General features: G+C 41.6%; 1 protein-coding gene across 1 annotated transcript in view; it reads left to right on the top strand.

Annotated features, from left to right (window-relative positions):
• Nucleotides 1-8,823: 8,823 nt before the first annotated feature.
• The window catches only part of Focad (focadhesin), a 307,188-nt gene continuing 304,003 nt past the window's right edge, over nt 8,824-12,008 (top strand). The window contains exon 1 of the mRNA XM_052176733.1: nt 8,824-8,886. The gene's annotated coding sequence lies outside the window, so the exon portion shown is untranslated. The remainder of the gene's footprint in view (nt 8,887-12,008) is intronic.

The raw sequence follows: 12,008 nt of genomic DNA on the forward strand, positions 1-12,008 counted from the left end.
TATGTTTCTCAATGTGAAATTACAAGGCAAATATGGCTTCTAAGAACATCCAGTCTATGATAAAGTCATTTTAACAGCTAATGCTGTTTCTGTCACACGTAATGTCAAGCTGCTTAATACATTCCCTGTGCCATCAGGGTTTTAAAAAGAAGCAGGATTTCCATTTCCACAAAAACTTGCAGATGATATGTTTTTATGCTCGAACTATAGTTCCAACAGGATTTCTTTGAATCTCAATGTAAATGGGAAAGAAATTTCCATATATCAAAATGCATTTATGAAAGTAGATACATATAAATGCAAGGATAAAGTAGCTTCACCGACTGGAGGAATATCACCAAAATAGACACATTACCCAAGATAATCTATAAATTTAATATAATCCCTTAAAAAAATCCTAAGGATATTACTTGCAGAAATAGCAGTTAAATTTTTTAAATGTGTATTGAACCATCAATGGTCCCAAATGCAAAGCAAGAACAACATTGTACTTTATGACATTAAGCAGTTATAAAGCTAAGATGATCAGAGTCCTATCAGATGAGGGGTCAGGCCCAATGGTAAAGAACTGCCCGGCATCCTTGAAACCCTGGATTCCATCTCCAGTGCCAGGAAATCAAGAAAAGAATATGCATTTGTATAAAATAGACCAATGGAGCTGAACAGGTAGCTCAGAAATAAATTTATACTCTGTGGTTAACCGATTTTCAATAAAAATGACAGGAAGACAATGGATTAAAGGCAGTCTGTTTGGTGCATGGATTTTTTTTAGGTTGAAATGTACATGCAGAAGAATGAAATTAGATCCTATTGGAAAAAATCAATTGAAGTGGATTGACAATTTTCATTTAAGACACGAATCTGTTGAAAATAGGAGAAAATATAGGAAAAAAGTGAAATTGGTGATGGTGATAATTCTTTTCAGAAATGACACCAAATCAGTTAATGATAAATGGGATTAGATCAAACCAAAAACCTGTACAACAAAGGAGATCATCCACCAAGTAAACAGACAATCTATAGAATGGAAAGATTATTTGCAATACAATACATCCAAAAGAGATTCACATTAAGAACATATGTGGAAATCAAGCAAATTAATAGCAAAACAAACAAGCAAACCTTAATAAAAAATGAACCCAGCAGCCATGTTTGCTGGAGGAGACAGGTAATTCCAGCTTCTTGCTAGTCTGAGGCAGGAAGAGCATAAGTTTAAGGCCAACTTGGGCTACAGAATAAATTCAGTGATAGTGTGGGTGTCTATGTCCCTGTCTCAAAATACAACATCAAGGAAGTGAGCTATAGCTGGTGCTATAGCTCAGCCAAGAAGCCTGTCTAAGGTGTCTGAGGTCCAATCACCAGCTATCTCAGTTAATAAAGTCTTTATAGAAGATCACCAAAACATTGCAACTAGTACTGTCTTAGGAGCTGCAACTCCACTTCAGCATAGTCTCCTTGTACAGGACTATCCTCTGAGCCACACTGCTACCATCTTCAGGAGTACTACTGGACCTTTTCTCAAAAGATCATCATACCTAGGCCTGTTGACGACTTATGTTCCCTCATATAAGAAGGAGGAAAGGGTCATGAGAGTCTCACATGAGTATCCAGCTGCCCTTCCAAAGCACTTTAAGTCCATCTTCCCTAATTGTATGTGCTTTGGGGGAAGGGGCTACAGGTGGGGAAGAAAGAGGAGAGAGTTACCACCTAGGAAGTCATGGAGAAAGCCATCATTCCCACTGGGTGTACGTCTTCCATTATGGCTACTTTAAGGTCCCCTGTGTTCCTGGCTGCTCACCCATTCCTCTGTAAGTAAGCATAATAAACCATTGGTTCCCTTAGGTGAACTTTGAAATCATACTGTGGTTTGTTGTTGGGACCTTAGCAGGAGGGGTCCGGGAGATGTTTCTGTCACTCCCAGGCAGGGACTTCTAGTCATACTCTCCAAAGAAAATGAAATTTGTATCTTGCATTGATATTTATACTCCTTGTTCACAAGTATAAGAGGGTGTGGAAATGTCCACCGATGGTTGAATGACAAGAACCATGTGTGCACTCAAGGTATTTATATACTCCTGTATGTTTTTGTTTTGTAGTGCTACTGAGCAAATCTAGGTTCTCATACTTGCTAGGCAAGTGCTCTACCACCGAGTTATACCTCTAACACTAGTCAACCACCCCATTGATTTCTCGAAACTACTGACTTGGGACTCACTCTCTAGACCAGCCTCCTATACGATGGGATCAAAGGCATGTGTCACCACACCCAGCACCTAAACTTATAAATATTAAAAGCACGATATCAAGAAGGTTTTAAAAAAGTACTTGAAGAAAACTATTCCCATTTGATTTCTTTGGCAATATCCAGTGAAGTAGAAATTCTCGACCATAAGATAGTACTATTATCAATGGGACTACCTGATATTAGGTTTTCACATTGAAAATGGCAGTAGCTTGTATTGAATTGGGTGCTTCTTGGGTCTACTGGGCTAATGAAACTCATAAGGAGATATCCCATACCTGGCTTTGAGATTTTTGTTTAAAACCTGTGGCTTTAGGAATGGAGAGATGGTTTACTGCTGACAATTGGAGTACTATACTATTGAGATAAAGCCCCCTTCCTTTTTTTTTTTTTTTAAGTGTAATTGGCTACAGTTAATCGATGTACATGACTGATTCATACATATTGCTCTATCTCACACTGTTCAAGATACCAGGCATATGTATAAGGGCATAGCAGATCAGCGGAGTGCAGACAGACAGACAGACAGACAGACCAGGAAGGAGCCAGCAAAGCCAGCCTGGATAGTAAGACCCTCCTGGGCAGCCCACAGGATCCTGAGAAGGAAAACTCGGCTATCACTTCGTAAGTTTTGTTATACAGCACAAGTTGGCTGTTACAGGTGATGAGGTGATACCTTCTTTTTTTCTCTCCATTGTGCCTGAGGAATTGACCTGTGTGAATTTCATCAGGAAAGAGGACAAAGGAGGTTTAATTCCTTCAGCCCCTTCTCATTGCATCACTAGAGTCTGATGTGTTTCTTGATCAAATGTCTTTCTTCCTCATAGTCTTACATATGAATATTTTTCCTACAGTATTACCTGTGTGCAGGGGTGATTTGGGATTGCCCATATTACTGAGTCTCCCTTGTGATCTTTAAAGATCCTGCCTAGAGCCCTGTCATTGTCTCTTATTAAGCTCTTCCAATTTTCCTAATTTGATTATGCCATCTGTTTCTTGCTGGGACCCTGACTGAGAAGGAGGCCTTATCCAGAAGGTACCATCTTGGCAAAGACCTGAATGATCCAACAGAATGAATCATGAAGAGAGCTGGGGGAACTGCCAAGCTCCTGTAGGACCGAGGAAGCAGGATGACTAGGGGTCAGAGAGCTGAAGGGTGCCGAAGGAAAGGTCAAGGTGGAGATGTGTGTGATGGAGGTAGAGGTACAAGGGCCAGGGCAAGTAAACCATACATGGTCTAACTGGCCTGTGTATGGGCTTTGACTTTTATTTTGAATGGAACAGTTCAATTCAATTGGAACCACATACATCTAATTAAATCTAATGAGTTGGCTTTCTGCTATGTGCAGACAGTGGCTCCCTGTGACTCAGTAGTGAATTTCTCCTCCCACTGCTGGACCTGCTGATGAATGTGTGGGTGTGCTCAGTCAGCCCAGCATGCTTGGGTGCAAGTTCAAGGCTTTGTGTCTCCCTTGATGCTGCGGGTGACATGACCTCTTTTTAAGTCAGGATTCAGACTACAGTGTCTTTTTTTGTTAGCATATTCTTTTCAGTTCTGCTAATGATTTGGGAGTAGACACATTTTTCTTACTCTCTTTCTTCATTTTTTTTTTTTTGTTGTTGTTGTTAGAGTCAATAGGCCCTTCTATGCTGGCTTCAAAAACTACTTATCTAAAGGGTCTTCTACAATCGAGAACTAACTGCCTAACTACTTCAGAGGGGAGAATACAAGGCATTTAACAAAGAAACACTGTCTGCTTGTCCACCTCTTAGAGATGGTGGATATTGTCTTTACTATTTAAATAGCAAGGACAGGCTGGGGAGAAGGCTCATCAGGTAAAGGCCCTTGGCACTGTGCCTGATGTTGAATCTTGGGGACCACATGGTGGAAGAGAACCAGATCCCACAGGTTGTTTCTCCAATCTCTACATTCACAGGATACATAAATGTATAAAAAACGTAGAAAGCAAGGCATTCATTTGCATGTGCATTATATACATACAATACCATATAAGTCTGAAACATATTTTGATGATTTAATGGCTATTTCTAGTAAAGGTGGCATGAAATCTAGATCCAACCCTTCCACCTTTATATCCAACCTGGGAGGGTAATACAAGAGTAGTGGAAATTTGAGTCCAGTCTGAGCACCTCAGAGAGATTCTGTGAACTTGTGTTGGTAGGTGAGGAAGAGGGTGTGGTGCTGGGGGAGGAGCACAGTCTCTGAATAATAGTTTTGAAACTGAATATATTTATGAATCCCAATGCAGTTTTTAGCTGTATTGAATATGGCGATTTGAATATGCTTGGCTCAGGTAGTGGCCATTATTAGGAGGTGTGGCCTTGTTGGAGTAGGCCTGTTATAGAAAATATTAAAAAAATTAACCCGCTTTTTTCAGCGCTTCTGCCCGCAACTCTTGGCCCCTGCTGGCTCTGTCTCTACCTGCCAACTCTCCAGTGGGCCGCAGTTCCCGAGTTCCCACGCAATGACTGTCCACCCCGTGGTCAGTTGCCACAACACCCATTTATTTACCCAGTAGAAACAAAACTCTATAAGCTTATAATTAACCAAACAGATTTATATATCAATAAGTTCTCAATTCACAAGATGCCTATACAATAATTTCAGAACCAATTGATAATGATAAAAACTGCCCACTTAGATTAGACAAATTATCCCAATTATTCTAACCTTATGATATCATAACTACCTGTGGCTAATTAAAGCCATGTGGAATCTGTATCTTCCTGTCTGTCTGTCTCCATCTTGGCTTCCTCCTCTCTATCTCTGCAACTCTTTGCTCTGCCTCCCTTTTCTCGGTCCAATCACAGGCCTCCTGCTACACTAATATTTTAATGTAATTGGACAGAGAAAATCCTCTGACAGTGGCCTTGTTGGAGGAACTGTATCATTGTGGGGGTGGGCTTGAGACCCTCCTTCTAGCCATGTGGGAGACAATCTTCTACTGTTTGCATTTGGAACAAGATGTAGAACTCAGTTCCTCCAGTGCCATGCTTGCCTGGATGCCATGCTTTTTTCTATAATGTTAATAGACTGAATCTCTGAATCTGTGAGCTAGCCCAGTCAAATAAATGTTTTCCTTTATAAGAGTTGCCTTGGGAGCTGAAGGGGTTTGCAGCCCCATGGAAGGAACAACAGTATGTACCAACCACTACCCCCATAGCTCCCAGGGACTAAACCACCAATCAAAGAGTACACATGGAGGGACACATGGCTCCAGCTGCATATGTGGCAGAGGATGGCCTTTTCAGAAGTCCATGAGAGGAGAGGCCATTGGTCCTGTGAAGGCACGATGCTCCAGAATAGGGGAATGCCAGGTCAGAAAAGTGGAAGAGGGGGTTGGTAAGCAGGGGGAGAGGGGATGGGATAGGGGGTTTTCGGAGGGGTAATGAGGAAAGGGAATAACATTTGAAACGTAAATAAAGCAAATATCTAATAAAAAAAAAGAGTTGCCTTGGTTATGGTGTCTCTTCACAGCAATGGAAACCCTAAGTAAGACAATAGCCCAGTACATGACTTATGTATATTTCAGACCCATGTTAGTGAACATTTTGTCCATGTCTGGCAGTTTATAGAACTTTTTCTGGTTTTAAAGTGCTTACCTTTGATCTTGTCATTGTGCTGGCTGCTGAGTTGATCTCCAGGGTAAATTGGCTTCACACAGTTCTGGATTATACCTTTGATCTTGCAATTCCTGTTTTGTTTTGTTTTTGAGAAATGGTTTCTATGTGTAGCCCTGGTTGTCCTAGAACTCCCTCTGTAGACCAGGATGGCCTTGAACTCACAGAGATCCCCCTGCTTCTGGGATTAAAGGCATACACCATGGCTACTGAGCTCATTTTGGGACTCTTATTTTGAAAGCTAATTTCTAATGCAATAGCATTAAGAGCTGGGCCTATAGTTCAGTGGTAGAGCAGTTGCCTAGCACATGCAAAGTCTTAGGCTATCCCCAGCATGCTGGGGAGGGGGCAGGGTGCACTTGGAGGTGATTAGGTCCTAATGGTCAAATCTCAAGGATGGGATTAGTATCTGTCTTGATTAGTCAGGGTTTCTATTCCTGCACAAACGTCATGACCAAGAAGCAAGTTGGGGAGGAAAGAGTTTATTCAGCTTACAGTTCCAAATTGCTGTTTATCACCAAAGGAGGTCGGAACTGGAACTCAAGCAGGTCAGGAAGCAGGAGCTGATGCAGAGGCCATGGAGGGATGTTCCTTACTGGCTTGCTTCCCCTGGCTTGCTCAGCCTGCTCTCTTATAGAACCCCAAAATACCAGCCCAGAGATGGGACCACCCACAAGGGGCCCTCCCCCCTTGATCACTAATTGAGAAAATGCCCCACAGCTGGATCTCGTGGAGGTACTTCCCCAACTGAAGCACCTTTCTCTGTGATAACTCCAGCCTGTGTCGAGTTGACACACAAAAAGCAGCCAGTATAGTATCGTTATCAGAAAAGTTTGTCAGGCACAAAGCATATTTGTGATCCCATCACCTGGAAGGCTGAGGTAAGAGAATAATGAGTGAAAGTCAACCTGAGTTACATAGTGCTTTGAATGCGAGCTTGGGCAACACACTGAGGCCCTGTGTCAAGAAAAGGGGAAGAACAGATATGGGGTAGGAAGAAAGGTTTGAAGAAGAGAGGGTCCTAGGATAGTATAGAGCACAGTCTCAGAATACATGAAGCCTACAGTTTGACCTTTCAGTATTGTCAGGGAGAAAATAAAAAGAAACAAAAACAGCTTTAGGAGGTTTTACCCCTTCTGCCATGTTCAGTTCAGAGGACACAGAGAAGATATTGTCTGTGGAGCAAGGCCCCCACCAGATGACAAATCTACTCATTCCCGGCTTGGAACTTTCTAACCTATAGAATTTCTATTATCTGTAATATATTTATCCAGTAAGGTATTTTCTCATAGGAATAAAAAGTGGGCTAAGATCTTTAAGAGTCAGTATTTCCTCACGAGAGCCTAAACTATCAGTTCTGGAGAGGCAGACTATTTATTGAGAACAGGGCGTCTGGGTTCAAATTTTGGCTTTGGTATCAGCTAGGTTCATAGCCTTGGTCAAATTCTTTCACATTTTGTGCTTAGTTTCCTTATTTGAAAAATGTAATAACTCCACTATTCAGCTTGGTCTGTGAGTTAAATAAACTGACATACTTAAAACAGTGTTTTAGACACAGCAACATGTTCAGTTAGGAGCAAATTAACCTCAAGAAACACAGGAATAAGCCAGTGGTGTGGCCCATGCCTTTAGTCCCAGCACTCAGGAGGCAGAGGCAGGCAGATCTCTGTGATTTTGAGGCCAGTCTTGTTTATAAAGTGAATTCCAGGACAGCCAGAGCTACAAAATGAGAACCTGTTTCAAAATAAATAAATAAGTAAGTAAGTAAGTAAATAAATAAATAAATAAAATACAGGAATAGATAAAGGAAACAAATTTTAAAAATGTTCCTAAAATTTGTACATGTGCATTTGGAGAACTTATGGGAATATCATCAAACTAATAAAACCAGAGAGGTAATTACAAATCTCACAGAACTTCCATCTCCCCAAGGATATAAGAGATTGAATACAGGAGCAGGTTCAAAATGAATTTAGGTAAATTCTTACAGAATGAATGCATTATAAGTTATTGGAAGATCTAGAGGTGGTATGCGCAATATAATTACTGTTCTGAGGTGAAGTATAGGAAACCAAGAATTTCCTATTAGCAGATTATAATGACCTTGCAAATTTAACTTACAAAACTGCTTGCTAAATTATCCTACCATAGAATTAGAATCTCTAGAGATGTACCCAGGTTTCTTTTAAAGCTTCCCAATGCTTCTAAAGTGCATGGAGTTTTCAGAAACAGCCAGGTAGCAGACTTCTCTATTCCTTTTAACGTCTTTATTTTTAAACGCAGTTGTTTTTGTTTCTGCCTTGTTGTGCCAGGTGTCACAGACTTCCCCTGTGGGACTATTCCTCCCCATTTTGCTAAAGAAAATGCTTGACTAAAATAAATGTTATATAACAATAATACTCGCGGTAAAGTTCTTTGAACCAGCTCTCTTTAGATTAAATTCCCCCTTAGCAGAAATTCCTGGGCCTTGACGACTATACAAGTAGAAGCACGGGCACAGCAGGAAGAAATGAAGTCAGTGAGCAGTAGCTACAGGAAGCACACTGGCTCTGAACCCTTGCTATTATGAGTACTCCGCCTCCCGCCCCCCTCTCCCCACCCCTGCCATGACAATTTACACAATCTCCAAATATCAAGCAGCTGTCCTGCATCTACCAAAGCTGCCAACAGGAGCCCCTGGCTCTGTGCAGTGCCATCTCCAGACAGGATTCCTTGCTTTTACACCCCACAGAGTCAGCCAGGGGCTGAAGAAGCTCTGCCTGCACCACTGAGACCAGACTAGGATCTAGCTTCACTCTACCACCAAGCTGCAGTGAGAAGCCAAGGCCTTGTCACGCATGCGCGCGAGGAGGGTGGGCGGGCATCCTAGCAGAGGAGGCGGGACTGGCTCTTGAAGTAGGTTTCGTATTGGCTGTCTCCGACAGGCCCCGCCCTCGGGTGGTGGAGGCGGTGCGCGGGACACGTCAGGCAGGGGAGCAGGCTGCGCCTGTGGCAGAAGTGAGGTAAGCCATGCGGCGTGGCTGGCTGTCCACTGGTGGCAGCCGGGTGGGCAGTTGCCGCATCGGGTTCGGCTGCAGCCGCGGCCACGGGGGCGAGGGAGACCGAAGCCGGAGCACTTGGGCTGGGGTGCAGGCCGGCGGCGGAGCTTGTGGCGGCAGGGCCGGGGCGTTGCGTGAGGCGGGCAGGGTGTTTGACCTGCTGCCCCTTCTGCTGGCCGGTCGAAGCGGCCGGCTCCCGGAGGATCTGGCCTTGAGCGGTTCCCTGGTCTACGGCTCCAGGGCCGGCTAGCTGTGGAGGGGCTTGGCAGCCGGAGGGGCTGGCACGATCCGTCTAGCTTACCGGCCTCAGGTTGCAGTTGTCCCCCCTCCTTAACCCGGTCGCTGATCCCCGGCAGCGCAAGAGATCCTGGTGTCCTCTTGTCTGGCTTGGGGTAACTGAGTTCCCCGGGACTCGGACTCAGTTTTTGTCCACTTTAATGCAAAGGATCTTGGGTGAGCAGAGCCTGTTTTCTGACTCAGGTCTCTGGCTCTGAAGAGTTTCCATGTGGGGCTTCTGAATGTTCAGCAGCTAGGTTAATGTTTGCAGGCACCTGCCATTGTTGTGTAGGACTTAATCCGAGTTTGTTTCAGCCATGGTGCCTTGACCCCTTGTTTGTAGTTTTGGATTCAGTGAAATCATCCTTTCCATTATACAGCCATTGACTCATTCATTGCAAACTTTTAAAATGAATTAGCTGCCTTTACTTGCATTTAATATGCCAGCAGTAGTGTCTGAGTTGACAAGATTTAAGATGGATTCTTTTTTTTTTTTTTTTTTTTTTTTTTTGCTGTTGTAGTTCATTTTCAGGATCTAGATTTAGATGGAGCTCTCTTGGACCTCATTCAAAGGTTCAAAGGTTCCCCCCCCCCCCCCCCCAGCAAACCCTAAAACACATTGGCCCTGAGAGGTTATCCAAGTAATTGTGCAACTGAAGACCACAGACAGATGGGCTTCCAATGGAAAAGTAAAGGGATGTGATTAGAAATATTCTGTAATTTTGGAATGTTCAAGGATGGGCATACAGCAGATTTACTGAACTGTGTTAGCAGTTGGGAAACAACTAAATGAAAAACACATGACATCATTTATGATTGTGTAGTTTCCGCTTCAGTGACAAGTGTTTCTGTTCATAAACACTTGACTAGCAAGCAAGTGCGTGGTTAAAATTTTGATTGACATCCAGTCTCTGCAAAGAAAGCACCATGACTCATCTAAATTTTGAAGTGTAATAATCATGAAGGTTTTAGTTATGTATAAAGATATTCCATAGAGGTAATTGGACAAGAATGCAATTTTTAAAGCTCTTGACTTGCTTTGGTGATAAGTGACAGCCAAAACAAGCGCATTATTTACTTATCAAATTAATCTTAACAGTTACCATTTCTTCCTTGTCCATATCTTGCTTAGTTTTTTTGTTTATTTTTTAATGAAAAATAATTAGAAGTATCATGTTACTATTTGGTGGGCTTTAATTGCTTAATGGCTCTAATTAAGACCTAATAATCCAAAAGTAAATAAATTGTTACTTCAAGGTGAAAAATACCTGTATAGATGTGATAGATTTTTCATATGGTCATTGATTAATGGCATTTACACATAGTACAGATCACCCTTTCCTAGTATAAAATGATTTCAAATATAATTATTCTGATAATTCCGAGCCTCATGATTCTTGACATGGTCCATAAACTATTAGTTGAATTAATATTAAAAATTAATTAGGGGTGTAAATCTATTACAGTCACTATTAGGAGTAATTATAGTATCTTGAGCTCTCTTATGATAAAATACAGCTTAGCTTTAGAAGTATACTTTAAATCTGTGACTTATAAATAGCAATAATTTGGGGTGAGCTTATGTGTGCCATAAGAATTGCTAAGCTAATAGGACAAGTGTTGTTTGTCAGTTTCCTCTATTTAAATTATTTCAAACTTTTACAAAAATGTAGATCCTATTCATTTCATGTACTAGATTGCAACATTTTAAAGTGTGTAAAAAAGATTTTTAATCTTTCAAGTCACATTGAAAGTAATACAATGGCATTTGTGATTTTTATCATTTTGCTAATTTATATTTTCATTCATTCAGCCAGAGTCAGAGTATGCATGTGTTTTATTGTTTGTTTATCTGAATAGATGAGAATGACCTTGAACTTCTGATTTTCTTGCCTCAGCCTACACAGTGCTGAAATTAGGGCAAGTGCCACCCTTTTTGGTTTATATCTTGCTGGGATTGAAATCTATACCTTGTGCACTTAAAATGCATTATTATTATTGTTATTCCTGTTGTTATTATTGATATTATTGTTATCATGTGTATTCACAATGAGCCCAGATGCTTGTGAAAGCCAGAGCTATCAGATCCCTTGGATCTTGGAGTTATAGGGAGTTGTGAGCTACCTGATGTGAGTGCTGGAAGCCAAACTTGAATATGCTAGAAAAGTAGTATGTGCTCTTAACTGCTGAGTTGTCTTTCTCGGCATCTGAGTATTCTGATCATATAGATCCCTTAACTTATGAAGAGGTTATAGCCCAAAAGTCGTAAGTCAATAATTTTGTACATAAAAATGCATTTAAGAAGAATGAACATCATGTGTAATTGTGTGGCAAATACAGGTGACTTTCTGTGAGTTTGAGGCCATCCAGGGCCTACAGAGCCCTGAGCTCTAGGCCAGAGCCCTGAGCTTTAGGCCAGCTCCGGCTACATAATGAGAACCTGTCTGGTTCAGTGGGTAAAGTGCTTGCTGTGATAACTGGATTTCATAGCACCTATGTAAATGGTAAATAAATGGTGCCTTTAATTGCAGTGTTTAAGAGCTTAAACAGAAGATCCGTGGGGCAAACTACATATCTGTACTAGCTAGAATTGACCAGCTATGGGTTCACTGAGAAACTTTTCCTCATTAAACAAAATGGAGGGTGATTTAGGAAATCAGTTGGTGTTAACTTTGGGTGCCCATACAATGTACATATACCCATCACCATGTATTTACCTACAGATATGTCAGTGTGTGTGTATGTGTGTGTGTGTAAATACACATGCCAAAACAAAGTAAGATAAAAAAAATTCACTTAAAGTTGGAGAG

The sequence above is a fragment of the Apodemus sylvaticus genome, chromosome 3 (genome assembly GCF_947179515.1).
Source record: "Apodemus sylvaticus chromosome 3, mApoSyl1.1, whole genome shotgun sequence".
NCBI classification, from domain to species: domain Eukaryota; kingdom Metazoa; phylum Chordata; class Mammalia; order Rodentia; family Muridae; genus Apodemus; species Apodemus sylvaticus.